The sequence below is a fragment of the Rhinolophus ferrumequinum genome, chromosome 2 (assembly GCF_004115265.2).
Source record: "Rhinolophus ferrumequinum isolate MPI-CBG mRhiFer1 chromosome 2, mRhiFer1_v1.p, whole genome shotgun sequence".
NCBI lineage: Eukaryota > Metazoa > Chordata > Mammalia > Chiroptera > Rhinolophidae > Rhinolophus > Rhinolophus ferrumequinum.
In genome coordinates this window covers 10,138,699-10,153,274 of record NC_046285.1, presented here as the reverse complement: position 1 = coordinate 10,153,274, position 14,576 = coordinate 10,138,699, and the positions used below count along the sequence as shown (strand labels likewise).

The window sequence follows — 14,576 nt, the reverse complement described above, 5'->3', positions numbered from 1 at the left end:
TCACCAACCCTCCCACCTTCTAAAATTCTGGGTTGGCTACAATTGAGTAACAGTCAAATTTAACTTGGCAATTTCAATTTGGCAAAATATTTATCAAACACCTCATTAGGTAAATTAGAAACTAGCTCTAATATTAGTATAAAACAGTGGCTGTGAGTATACCTCCACCATCACTACCATTGGCGCCTTTTCTTTTGGTCTCTCCAGCATCCAATCATGCAAGACAGCTCCCTAATCTCTCCCATATAAAGACATTTTCAAATGAGGGTGAGAAAGAATATAATGTCGTTTCAAAAATTCCACCTTTCTGTTGTTTCAGAATTAAACGTATGAATAAAACAGGGATCTGAATATCAAGATGCTCCCATCAAAAGAATCAAAGCCAAGATCATTCGGTCATTAAACACATAGGGATCCCCAGACAATGCCTGACCTGAAACACACAGAATGAAAGGGGCCAGACACATCCAGGCCCTCAAAGAACTCGGGGGAGATGGAAACAGAAGACATAAGGGATGTGAGGCCCTCAGGATAAAGATAAATGTTTGTTGTTGCTGCCTGAGCTTTGACTATAACGTAGTTTGAGTACAAGTACAGCAGGAATGGTATTTTGAACAGGGGGAAATGATTACAGTCCTTCACCCAAATAAGGAGTTTATTGCATTTTACAGACTAGGTCCTGACGCCTACACACCCAGGAAAGTGATCATCAAGGAACAAAGCTGGTCAGTACTGAGTTCTACTTAGATAAATTGTCATTAAAAACTAACTTTAAAAAGATGTCAGCAGAGCTAGGTGAATAAGGAAATAAGAGGTGAACAGGAGTTCATTGTATGTTCTGGTAATATCAACTCACACAATTTTAAGCTAGATGGTGTTTTCGCTCTGTTCACCATTTTCAAACACCACGTCCATTAATTTGAATAGCCCTCATTCTTTTTATAGTTGAAACAAACTCACCTCTGCTACCCCACCCCCACCAGTGACACCCCCCCCAGCCACACCCGTCAATGCAGTGAGGACAAACTATATCCCCAGCAGGGAGCTGAATGATGCAGTCGACGGAAAAATTGAAAATGCCCTGATCTCCCCTTAGAGTGCTTACAAATCTGGAATATTTATCACACAACAAAAAAGAGATTTGGTTCTAAATAATTTAGAATTAACATACAGGGATTACAGAAGGGAGAAAATAGGATGGATTAACAGTCAGGGACGTCATAAAGGAATCAGAATTAGAAAAGAGAATAAACAGAGCCAAGGGAAAACAACGCACTGGGGCTAAACTGTAAGCCAGGACATGTGTTTAGAAAAGCAATGGGCCCTTCTGAGTGGTGGATGAAAGAATCCTGGTAAAGGCTAGCACTGAGTATTTATACATAGTAGATGCTCAATAAATTACTCTTAGTAGATGCCAATTCTACATGGCAGCGTTCACTACGAAAGAGACAAGGTACATCTGTCCATCTGTCTGCAGACTCATTTTAAGGCCTAGGCTTTCAAAAGATTTGGGGTATTCAAAATTTCTGTTCTAACCATTCCAAGTACCTAAGCTGAACTATGTCTCTGTTTGCGCAGGGCAGACCCAGTTCACTCCTGCAGTCACGGTGTAATTATAATTAACTATGCCTGGTTTTACTTGCAAAAGTGTCCCAGTTTGAAGAATGAAGTATAAGGTCACCCTATCCATCGGTTTTGGTTAAGCCTTTGGTAAATGAAATCTTTTTGAAAGTATTTCCTGGGGCAATGCACCTCAGATCAGAAAGTTTCTCCCAAATCTTAAAGGCAAGAAGAAAAACATGCCACAGTTTGAAAGGAGTATGTATTTCTGAATGGAGGCCAGATGTCCACGGCACTTGACAGAGTGCATTGTTCTCAAAAAGAGAGCTGTGCTGTGGTCAGTCCTACAGCACACTAACTAATCAAACTCAAACAAAAAGAGTTAAACAAGTCAAACACCTCAGGTGCACTTTTCTTCCCATGTCATTCCATTTCAAAGCAACACCAGGTGCTTTTAGGGGGTAAATAAGTTTATTAATTATTGATAACAAATATATACATAATTATGTATTTAAGATACACATAAATACATATATCATTAGGGAAGTAAATATCTTCATCAAAAACTTGTAACTCTTTTAAATAAAACATGTGTGCACTCACCAAATACCTATAAAATAGGGAAAGCACTGTCATTCAAAACAAGCCAACCATTGCATGGCGACATTACCTGTCGGCTGCACGGGGCTCGCAGGCCCACATGTACCTGCAGGCTGGATAACGGGGCTGACCCAACAGCTCTGGGGATTCCAGGCCCATCTCAGAAATGCCTGACGCGCACGGCTGGTATTCCAACCAAGTCACAGAAGGGGGATACATGCAAATACAGCACTAGACCACGAGACTTCATGGAGGTTGTCTCAGTCTTAAATACTCTTGTCTATAAAGACATTTGACCCGGGAAGTGTCACACATCGTCCTAGGAAGGGGCTGAGGCGCTTGGGGTAACAAGGAACCCCCTACCTCTTGGCCCAGGCACAACAACACACAGACCTGCTGGCCCCACACCAACAGACCAGGGATGGTCCCGGAGGCTTTTAAAGCAGAAAGGAAACCCAGGCTTGAATAAACTGGTTGTCTCCCTGGTGGTGTGCATGTCCTGACACTGGAATTTCCTAAAGAAAAGGGACCATATCGATCAGTAACAGTCTTCTTGTTACCTGATATCTCCATTTTGACTCTTAAAGGTCAATTCATTGGGGATTTTTTCTCTTGCTCTTCCAGATGTGGTTTTATGTTTTTATTAAAATATAGTTAGTAAACAACATTATATTATTTTCAAGCATACAACATAGTTATTCACGATGTAGGTATATACCTAACCAAGTGATCACCATGAAAAGTCTAGTGACCATCTGACACCATACAAGGTTCACAATACTGACGATATTTTCTACGCTGTACAGTACATCCTTGTGACTTACTGATTGCATAGCTGGAAATTTGTATCTATTATTCCCCTTCACCTTTCTCGCCCTTCCCCCTACATCCTTTCCCTGTGGCAACCATCAATTTGTTCTTTGTATCTATGAGTCTGTTTCTGTTTTGTTCATTAATTTTGTTCTTTAGATCCACATACAAGTATAAGTGAGCTTATACGATGTGTCCTTTTCTGTCTGACTTATTTCACTCAGCATAATACCCTCTAGGTCTATCCATTTTGTCACAAATGGCAAAATTTCATTCCTTTTTATGGCTAAGTAATATTTCATTATATACATATATACATGTATGCATGCATATGTATATATGCACACACACACACACACACACACACACACTCTTCTTTATCCATTTACCTACCAATGGACACTTAGGTTGCCTGTGTTGGAAAAACTGGATAGCTACGTGCAAAAAATAGAAAAAAAGAAATTGGACCACTTTACTACACCATATACAAAAATAAACTCAAAATGGATTAAAGACTCAAATGTGAGACCAGAAACCCTAACACTCCCAGCAATATTCTTTTGAATATGTCTCCTCAGGCAAAGACAACAGCAAAAATAAACAAAAGGGACTACACGCTGGTTTTGAATTATTAAAATATCTACTAAGCTCATAGTTGCAACTTGTGGGATAGGCTTATTCTAGAAGAAAGATCTACATCGACAGTTTTCAAACGATTCCTTAGCCACAGGGGATCACAGATATATCTTGGGGGCAACAACATAGAGACTGAGCAGGTAGGCTACACTTTCATCTTTTTTATCCACTAGGGTTCTACTCAAGATTTCTATAGGAAAAATAAAATGGTCCTACTGCTCTGTCATTCAGAACAAAACAGAAACCACACACACATATACAGTTTTAGAACATGTTGTTAGAACCAGACTCTGGACAAACTTTTTAGAAAGACACTACAAAAATTGCCCAATAAGCCTGAAAATTTTACAGAGGAAAGGATCTTAGACCTTTTTTTCCGTTTGTATTATAAAGGAATTTTAGCATTTATTTTTTTAACCTATTATGGTACAAGAAATTTGCTGTAACAAATAACTACAAAACACAAGAACAAATATAATGTACAAGAAATTTTATGTACCAGTAACAAATTTATGATATTTATGCATTGTAGAAGGCCAAGAACTTTTTTTTTTTTTTTTTTTTTAGTTTCAGGTGCAAAAGACAAAGTAATACTTAGACGTTTATCATTTACATCCCTCGCACTGTGGGAACCCCCCACCCCCATCCAGTATTCCTCTGGCATCGCACAGAGCCATTACATTTCCACTGTCTTAGACCATTTTTAACCCAATTCTCTCATTAAAATTGAGGAATTAACTGAATCATTGAGCATATTTAAGTAAAAAGCGTATTATCACAATATCATCTCTATCCTTACTCTCTACTCACTTTTGTCCATCCTTTCCCCAAAGTCCCCCAAACCTTACTACTGACATGAAGTGTTCACATCCCATTTGGATGTCTAAATGACAATATAGCTACAAGACATAGTTGGATGCTCCAGGAATCAAAACACTCAAGTCTTTTTCTAGATATCCCTACTAAGGGGCAGAGGGGAGCAGAATACAATTATATTATTTTAATTTGGAGAAATCAATAGAAATACTACTAATAATTATTAGCTATACTTTGTGCCATGAACTGTGTACGTTCCATGCGCACTATTTCACTTACTTCACCCAGCAACCCCGTCAGGGAAGTACCATTATCAGCACCGTTTCTCAGGTGGCAGAAGCAAAGCTTGGAGGAGAACAGCACAGAAACACCTGACAGCAGAGCTCAGCTCCTGTTCACACCTACATTGCAGCAGGCACAGACCCAGACCTGTTGCAAATGACTCTGAAAGGGCCCAAGCACATCAGTTTTTGATGCTAGACAGTATCATTGTTTTTTAAATAGACATTATCATTGTTTTTGGATAGCTCACCCCAAGGAAGAACCTGTTGAGGCACAGAGAGGTTAAGTAACGTGCCCAAGGACACACAGCCAGTATGTGCATTAGCCAGCACTCTAAGTAAGGCAATCTACTCCGGAGACATTATGCTCAACCAATCACACAGACTGCCTCTCACACCCCCAGGACCACAAGGTCAATAAATGTTTCAACTGCCTAAAAGATAAATTTGTAGTAGCAAGATCCAATAAATATTTAGACTAATTACAGCATGCCAACTGGCATCCAGATAAAAGAGGATTAAATTGAAGCTGCAGAATAAGAGCTACAGAGAAACACTCGACTTTCTCTGACTTTCAGGCCAAGTCAGAGAAACCATTCCAAATGGTTCTGGGAAAACTTGGAATGAAAATATCTCCGATCTCTCATAACCATTTCCTTTTTAAAACCACACCATGTCTGATATTTCAGAAGCAGATGTATCATGTGCTGCTTTTTGGTTTTGTTTTCTAACACTATGTGCCTTCAATGGAGGGATGAGCACCCTTCCTCTTAGCAAAGAGCACATACTTCATACGTGGAATTAACAAAAGGTACTAGATTTGGCAAGTGACAAGAGATCACTTAAATTTGAACATTATTTGTTTTCCTATGGCCCATTTAAAAAAAGACAAAACAAAAAAACCTCTCACATTTCCCACAATAAAACAGAATGGATTAATAACCAGTCAGCTGAACTAACAAAATATTTACAAAATGGTCTGCTCATGTGAACTTTTGCTCTCCTTACCTAAGGAAAAATAAATGTTTCCTGCCTTTACTAGCATTTGGCGTCTCCTGGGCCTTGAAATAAGAGAGATTTATCTAGTCGTTGCTTAATTGTGCCATTAGCATAACGAGCTGCAGTCTGTCCTGTGAAGGCAGCAGCCTGATGGGGTTTCCAGCAGTGAAGAGGTCCTTCAGGACCCCCCATTTTGTCTATAAAAGAGCAGGACCCTAACAACTTCTCCAGTTGACAGCAGTGAAGAAAGAGGGGGCATCCTCCCTGTGGAGACCGGGTGCATGGAAGTAGGGACGGAAGGGGGGGAAGGGGCTCCCTAAGGGGTCCCGGGAAGCTAAGCCACAGGGTAAACCACCCACGTGGGCCTGTCTTTGAAGGTTTGAGCTCAGCAGGCTACTGCATGCTGCTTATTTCCTCCTGGGATTACGTTTACGATTTGGAAATACTTTTTCCAGGGCTATGTGTGGCTATGGCATCTGAGAGAGTTTTCCCATAACCATCTTTACTGAGCCAAAGACCTCAAATTTGGATCATTTCATGAAAGTCAACATTTACTACAACTGAGAAGCATAGCGCTCTATATCGACCGTATGTTCAACAACAATCCAATTTCAAGAAAATTATAAAGCAACAATTAGCCTGTGAGCATATTAATAAGAGCCACTACCACGTACTGACTGCCCACGTGGGCTGAGCGTGGCAGGAAGAAAATACACATTACTTCATTTACACCTGCCAACAACTTGAACGAGGTCGGTGATACTAGGCCTTTTTTATACATGGGAAACAGAGATTTAGACAGATTACATAACTAGCCCAAGGTCCCCCAAGCTGATAAGAGGCAGAACTCACTTTTGTACCCAAAGGTAACTCTGAATACGTTGTATATGATTAACTGCAAAGAATAACAGACTAATCGAATCCTAACTTTCTCTCCAAGCTGGAGTAAACAAGCTTGCTGTAATTTTTCCTTCATTTGTCCTGGATGAAACTCTAGCCAAAGATGGCCTAAGGTTTCATCTCAGGGGCAGGTTCTGATCAACTGTGGAGACATCCCCCCCAAGGAGGGGCTTACAGGTGCAGGAAAAAGGCCTGTGGTTAGTTACAGATGGAGAGCCACTGCTGCGGGCGTTTCTTTCTATCCCACATCCCTCTGCTGAGCAATATTCAACTGCCACAGATTTTCTCTCTACTGGAGGCTAATTATCTAGACACGCTCCTCTTTCGATCTATGACAAGTTTAGAGAGTCACACTCTCACACATGAGGGTTACCGATTAATATGAATCCCACAAACAGTATTTTCACAGATAAATGAGAGTCTCTGTCTTCCTCTTGCATCCCCTCGGTTATTTGGCCGTTAGCTCTTTTCTCGGATTGCTTATTCTCACAGCAAGTTGGTCTCCCGACAGTCTCATCACCTCCACAAGCCCATCCCCAGCCTGCCTAATTATGACTCAGAAGCTTTCATCTTCGAAGTGACTGTCTATATAGGGTTCAATGAATGAAATCAGGGGCCGTGCTTTTCAAGTGTAACACAAGGTTTCCGGGAAAACTACAAAAGAGAGCTGCCATGTAAAGAATCAGAACTTGATTTAGGCGTCCGGTAGCAGGGAAGTTTCAACTAGCAAGACAAGAATAAAAAACACAGTTTTGGAAGTGTGTATATTTCATGTATGTGACTTTTCTAAGATACCAATAATTGCAAGCTGCCAAAAGAAAAATGCCTAAAAGTGATAAGCTAACAGGGCTCTCTAGTGAAATATAACAGAGGATTATTAATAACAAGGATTTGTCAACACACATTTCCTCTGCCTGTTGAGGTATAATGCTAAGAAATATCGACCTGGCAAAAGCTGTAAACATAAACATACACCTGGACTTTATATAGTTCTCTAAACACAGCTGTTGGCAAAAGTACTTTTAAGCTTATTATTCAGACACATACAGCTAAGAACTAGACTAAATGAGGTTTGGCTCGTATTATAATATTGAAGCGATAATAAGAGCTAACCTTTACATAGCATGTTTACATATCTTAACTAACTGTAAATGGGAAAATGGGCAGCCTGGACTCAGAGGGAAGTGTGCCCGCATAGCCAAGACAGCATGGTTTCTCCTGGTCACTAGAGGAGGCTGGGGAACTGCAATCCCTCTCAGTGCAACTAAAGAGCCTGGGCTATGAATAACATTTGCATAGCTTTAATATGAATAAGGGACACTGATTTGTTCAAAAACTGTGGACATAATTATCTCGGTGGAGAGAAGTATAGAAAGTAAGGGAGCTAAATCTTCATCTTCTACAGAAAGAAGTCAACAGACATTTCTGAAAGCCAAGAACTGTCAGTTACGTAAGAATTTAGGACTTGATACTCAAAAATAATAGCTAAAAAGTGAAAGAGGTGGCCACTGGGGCACAGGAAAAAGACAGGGACTGCTATTATTCATTTGATTTCTGAAAGTACATAAATGCATGACTTTGATAAAAACTTTTAGTCAGTTTAATTTGAATTACCAACAAAAAGAAATTAAAATTTTAAAAATGTCTACATTTCTTGGGCTAGGCAAAGAAGAAAGAAGGAAAAATAGTGGAGGTCCTCATTCATGACATATAAATACCTTCTTGTATATGACTCTTCCTTTCTCACCGAGCGGCTGTCTCTGGAGATGGGGTACCCATGGATTGCTAAGCAAAAGGGTAATGTGCCAAGCCCAGGATGCCAGCCCAGACAAGCTGGCAATATGCGGTGACAAAGGCTGCAGAAAAATAACCTGTCCTGTCACCCGACATGCCAAGTGACTACATGAATAACAGATTTGGGGAACATCAGCAAAAGGCCCGCCATTCATTCCCCCAGACCAGGAGAGAGGGCCATCACCATCTGTGAGACAGCACAACATCTTGAGGCCTGATGAGAATTCAACTTAAGCACTACAGGAATTTAGAGAGGGGTTAACCATTCCTTCCCGCTTGGTGGGAAGATAAGGAAAAGCACCAAAAACAGTGCAGGCTGAGCCAGGTTTTAAGCGATGCACTAGAAGTCAACAGGTAGAGATGGAAGAGGAAACAACCTGACAAAGGTCAGAGAGGAGGGAACAGATGGTGTGTTTGGAAACAGGACATGGTCTAAACCATAAACCACATCAAATTGCACATCTCCTGCTGTGATGGCTCTACTTCAACTTGGAGAGCGTGGAGAGGGGTAGAAGCCCCCTGGGACACAGTGGTTTCTGGCACAGTGCAATACTACAGACGTGATCAACATCAACACAGTAAAATAGGTTGTGCCTCTTAAATTATCTAGTTTGTAGGAATCCACCTTCCATGTTTAAACTGGCTTCTTCTGCTTTGGGTAGGCTCTTAAATCCCAGACACTGATATTTACCATGGTACTGAGGGTTCCTGCCATGCCCTCAGGATTCCCCAAGTCCTTAGCTTTGTACTAGTGGATTGTCAATACTTTTTCTTTATAATTCCCCGAGAGTGTTGAATGCGAAAGACTTAGAGATTTGAGTTTTAGGTATGTCCAGTTCTCCCTTCAGCTTACAAAATGTAATGCCATTAAAAGCGTACAAGTTCCTTTAAATTGTTTTTTTCCTTTGGCATTCCCATGTAGTACTTGTTCCTTTCAATACTGCAATCATTATTTAATCCAATAAAATTGAACCAAGTTTGATCTGCACAGCCCCAAGTACTGGTTTTGATTAAAATATACACATTTGACTCAAGGTTTCTTTGTATCTGAGCCAGTTCTAGCAGTGACTGGATTACAAACAAAACCATCCCTGCGTATCAAACTGAATATTTATAAATGACTGTTTATTTTTATATCATGGATACCAGGCCTTCAAAAATAAAAGTGAGCATATAAACTTTTACTCGGGCCCTTATCAATGTTTAGAAGTCTCATTTATGAAACACATCAAGTGATATAAGTGAAACTTAGAAGAAAAAAGAAAATTAAGAAATCAACACATCTTTACTTTTGCATTCTTTTAATTCCACGAGTAAAAGCGGTAAGTGCTGAAGATGCAAAACTCACAAAACCTTGCCCTTGCCTTCAACGAACAGTTCCCAATCTAACTGGGAGGAAAAACAAAGGACAGATAATTCAAAAACACAGGTTAATCACTCATGGCTACACCCTGGACTCCCATGGCACCTGCACACAGAAGGTGACTATAATTATTACTCGACTGACTAAACATTACTTGATTGATTAGATGAACAGGTGCATATAAGAATGGATGGAAGGATCGATAGTATTTTCGGCCAGTTTTCCTGGCACGGGGGGGTCAGGAAAGCTTCCCAGAGGAAGGGGAGGCCAAACTGTGCCTGAAAGCTGCATTTCCACAGGTTTGAGAAATACTTGGGATATGTCAGACGCAGACAAATTTACTAAACAGTCATGGAATTGTTTTAATTAAAATAAGCACATAAAATATGTAATTTCAATGATATTTTTGCTTAGACTGAAGCTGAGCATTTAATTTTTAAGGTGATTCCATGTAAACAACAATCATATAGAAATAGAGCAGATAGCATGTGGATATAATAAAAATTGAGAAGTACATAAATGGCTGAAATTCTAGAAATGCAGTTTAAGTTCAAGATGAACCAGGTGAAAGGAGAAGAGAATTATTCCAGAGAGTTAGTCCAGGCAGAGGAAAAGGCATAAGCCCAAGCAAGGAGGCAAGAGCCACCAATAATTGCAGGAAGTTCAAACATATCAGTGTTGCGGGAATATGAAGTTCAAGGCAAGCTGTGGCAGCAGATGAGTGTCTAAGCACGTATCACGAGGTCTGCTCGGTTTAACAGCATGAACTTATCTGTCGGTGACAAGGATCCACGGAAAGGAATGGCCGTGCTTGTATAGTAGAGGGATTCCACTCAGAGGGTGCAGACAGACCACGGGCGGGGAATCCAGGCAAAAATGACCTTGGGATTGGAGGGAATCATGGACAAGAAATACTTAGGTGTTTTAAAAAAAGGAACCATCAAGTTTTGGTGATTGACTGGCTGAGAGTGGACGAGATGGTAAAGAAGAATTTAATGGTTTGTCGCTTGGATGATGGGTAGTGGCAAACAGGAGGGACTTACCGCCAAGGGGGAGGTCTAGGGGGCTCTGTTTTATGCTGTTGGATAATGATAATGAGCATGAATGACAATGGCACCACCCTACTACAAAGGGAGGGAAACTGGTAAGATAAGTAAAGGTGATGAAATAGGTCCGAACCTGGGTGAGTTCAAAGTAGACAGAACGTAGGAGACTTGAGCCCTTCCTCCCGAGAGAGAAATTAGATTGCCTTCATCCAGAGTACCGTGTAAGAGTACGGAGTCCCGGCAACAATTTGTTAAATGAAAAAATAACCCAGAAACTGGGTTCAAACGGGATGCTCCAAAGCCAGATTTAAGAGGAGCAGGTAAACTGAAGAAAGATTAGGAGACCCGACAGCACCAATTCCAGGCTGGGGATGTGCCAGGATGATGGCTGCAACGGACCAGGCTCCATCAGGCACCAGGTCCACCCCTCAGAACACAGTAAACCACCCAAGTCCTTTCAATCCCTCTTCTCAGGTGATAGTTACCTGGGCCTTCGCTGATCAAGACGCTCAGGTGCACTCCTCCTTGCACACCCTCCCCACTTCCTGCCCCGCTACTGAAATGGGAAATGTTCTGGTCTGCTTTAGGCTCAAATATTTTGCAGGTTTCCAGCAAGTTTCAAGGAGTTAGCTGAAACCATGTGAATTACAACTTAAAAATACTTCCCAATAAACACAGAAGCTATTCTCATAATCGCTTCACAGGAAGAGGTCACGGGCTAGGCATGGGAAAGATGCAGCCTCCTGCTGGCTGAGGCTCTCACTTGGGGGCCCCTCTCCTTTCTCTCTGTACCCAGTCTCATACCACTTACTGTTTGTCAGACCCTGATAACTTGTAAGCACAAATGAGATCCAACTATACTCGCACACAGAGCTGGGCTCCAAAGAGTACTGGACATCTGCAGTACTTGACATTCAAACCTTTGGCGAGATGTCAACGTTTCATAGAGCACTTTAAATGTTTTGGTTTGAGAGCTAATGCATTTCCCACTGGTCAACACGAGCAGCCCAGGCAGAAAGCAAAGTATATTTCCCTCAACATCAGATGTTACACTCAGTTTCTGACCCAATCTTGCCTACAGAGACCATAAGAGGCTGGAAAAACTGGTAAGTCTATCCAATGCAGAGTATATTTAAAGAGTATTTGTTTTTCTAATGTAAAATGGCTTTTTGTGCTTTTGTGTCCTAAATTCTTTTTTTTTTAATGGATGAAATGACACATGACAAATTTACAGGGTGATATTTACTTTTGCGAGTTCAAGGACTAAGTACAATTAATTTTTCCCTGTAAATGTTCTTTTTAATCACCAGAAGCAGGCTTTTCTGTCATGGGCTTGGGCATTAGGCTTTAGGAATTTCCTATTTTTAAAACTCTGTAAACTTACTGCTTATAAAATGTAAGTCAGTGTTGTGTGCATGTAAATACTGAGTTAAAATCAGTTTTGGATATGGTAAAGAACACGGATACAGCTGCGTTATGAGGCAATCTCAGAGCTAAGAAAAGCCAGTGAAAAAAACTAAAATGCTACAGGAAAAAAAGAAAACACACAAAAAACAACAGAAGGTTTGGTTTAAGAGCACAAGAGGCCACAACCTTGGAAAAAGTCTGAAATCAAAGGTGAAATACTTCATGCAAAGAAGCATTTAAAGTCTTCTCTGAAATGCCTGGGCTGCTGGTGTGGATTTAATGGTGAGTCACAATTGATTTTCACAGGAAAGAAACAGGAATTAAGTAAGCCTCAGAATTGCTGCTTTAGTTTTTATTAGTGTCTTTAAGTTTTGATTTCCATATTCTCGACTCCTAACTTCTGATTTCTGCCTCTGAGATTTCACAGACATTTAGGTATCAAGCATTGATAGTGTTTTTTGTTATAATTTGGGGATGGCAAGGACAAAGAATGTAATTTGTGGAACTTATTCTACCTGTTTGTTTTTCTACAAACTGAATAGTAAATTCTGTAAATTCTAATCAGTAATTTTAAAACTTAACGTGTGCTTAGAATCCACTCCAGTTTATTTTCCAGCCTAAAAGAAAAAAACTTTTTGTTTAAAGAACTCCATTTTCTAGAGAAACTGTAAGAACACTGCAACTGAAGGAAGGCAGGGTTTTAGAGGATAATTTGCCAATCACGGGCACCTCCCCATGTACCGCAAAAAGAATTTTAAACTGCTAAATTTAGTATTTTTAAAAGCTGTGACTCTTAACAAATGATTCTTTAAATGGAGAAACTGCAGTCTCTTAAGTTGTCTAATTAATTTTTATGCCTAGCACCTTTCTTGCCAGTTTTCCCCACTTAAAGCACTCATGGGAGAAAATCTCCCTAAACAGACATAGATATACAGACATTCAAATACATAGATCTCTCACTTAACATAACTGAAATATACAGACTAGCATTTGCAACTCCGTTTTCAGCTCTGGCTAACTCTCCACGTCAGCCCCACCCATTCTAGGGAAAGATCCTTCTTGCCTTTAGTGCTTCTTCAAGACAAAACATTTAATTGGCTGCTAGGGATTACCATATAGCATCAAGATAGTCTGAAAAAATCCAGAGTAAAAGTTTGTTTTGAAAAACATAACAAAGATCTAGGCTTACTTTTCGCCATGTTGCCTTTGGTACGATTACATAGGTTGATTTTTTTGTTAAGCACTCATGTGTAAATGTATTAGCATTAACCCTATAAAGGTGCCATTTTTTTTCAAACAAGATAACACAGCTAATAAAGGTCAAGGATAGTACTTAGAAAGGAAAAGTCATCTGGCTTCCAATCCAGTGCCCCTTTACCTATCCCATCTTGTCTCTGACCTACGGAGATGAATATGTCCAATAAAAACTGTGATTTATACATAAACACAAGTTGGAAATGCAAGAGTATACAAAACTGCTCTGTCCCTTAACCACCTGTTTACACAATAGCAACAATCACACCATATAAAATCGTCAATGTTACTGAAACCCAGACTGTTACATAGGCTCTCTCACACTGTGAAAAGAGCAGGCACTTTGCAGATAAACTGCTGGATTTGAAGCTAACGTGGCACGGAGCTACTTGTTTTGTTTTTCAGCTCTTTTGCCTCTTTGATCTTCCTCTGTCCCATCACCTATAAAACATCATGATAAAGCTATCACCCCAGAGAACTACTAAGATACTAATTGAGGTTTGCTAGTACCTGGCACATAGCAGCTGCTCAATAAAAACGGAATTCCCTCACCCATCCTTGCTAAGAACTTATTACGTTAGAAGTAGCACTGCCAAGAGTAAAATCCCACCAGAAATTTCTTGAGTCAGAATCTGACATCCATGAGGCTAAAAAAGAAATCATAAAATAAGGCAAATGAATACTTTTCCCAATTTACCTCTTACCGTTCCAACAGAAAAAGGGGCATTGTGCCAGTACACAAATAGTGAGTACCTATCAACACACGCCCACTGAGTGCCTACTGCCGGAAGTGACCTACACTGTGAACAAGCAGGCCGGTCCTTCCTGGCCTGACAGTGCGCCTGACCACTAGAGAGTCTGGAGACCTGTGACAGGGCCCGTGAGCCCCACAGGTGGTGGTTCTGTACAGAAAGATGCAGAGAACGACACTGGGGTTAGGATTTGCTTAATTCACATGTTTGGTGGATGGACGGCAAACAAAACAGACCATCTGACTAAACTCAAGAAAAAAAATGGAAGATATCTGATTTGTAAGTTACAATGACAGACATTTTATTTAATTACTCTTCAAAAGGGACTTACATCCTTTTTTGGTATTTACAGACAGTG

General features: G+C 40.4%; 2 protein-coding genes across 6 annotated transcripts in view; one reads left to right on the top strand and one right to left on the bottom strand.

The window, feature by feature from the left end:
• MED12L (mediator complex subunit 12L) overlaps positions 1-14,576 on the bottom strand; it is a 314,918-nt gene that overhangs the window by 166,562 nt on the left and 133,780 nt on the right. The window lies entirely within an intron of this gene.
• P2RY14 (purinergic receptor P2Y14) overlaps positions 1-14,576 on the top strand; it is a 47,788-nt gene that overhangs the window by 15,701 nt on the left and 17,511 nt on the right. The window contains exon 1 of one of the 2 annotated variants that reach the window (XM_033088338.1): positions 11,742-11,911. The exons of the other annotated variant lie outside the window; for it this stretch is intronic. The gene's annotated coding sequence lies outside the window, so the exon portion shown is untranslated. Of the gene's footprint in view, positions 1-11,741; positions 11,912-14,576 lie in introns of those variants that run through there. 2 annotated transcript variants of the gene reach the window in all.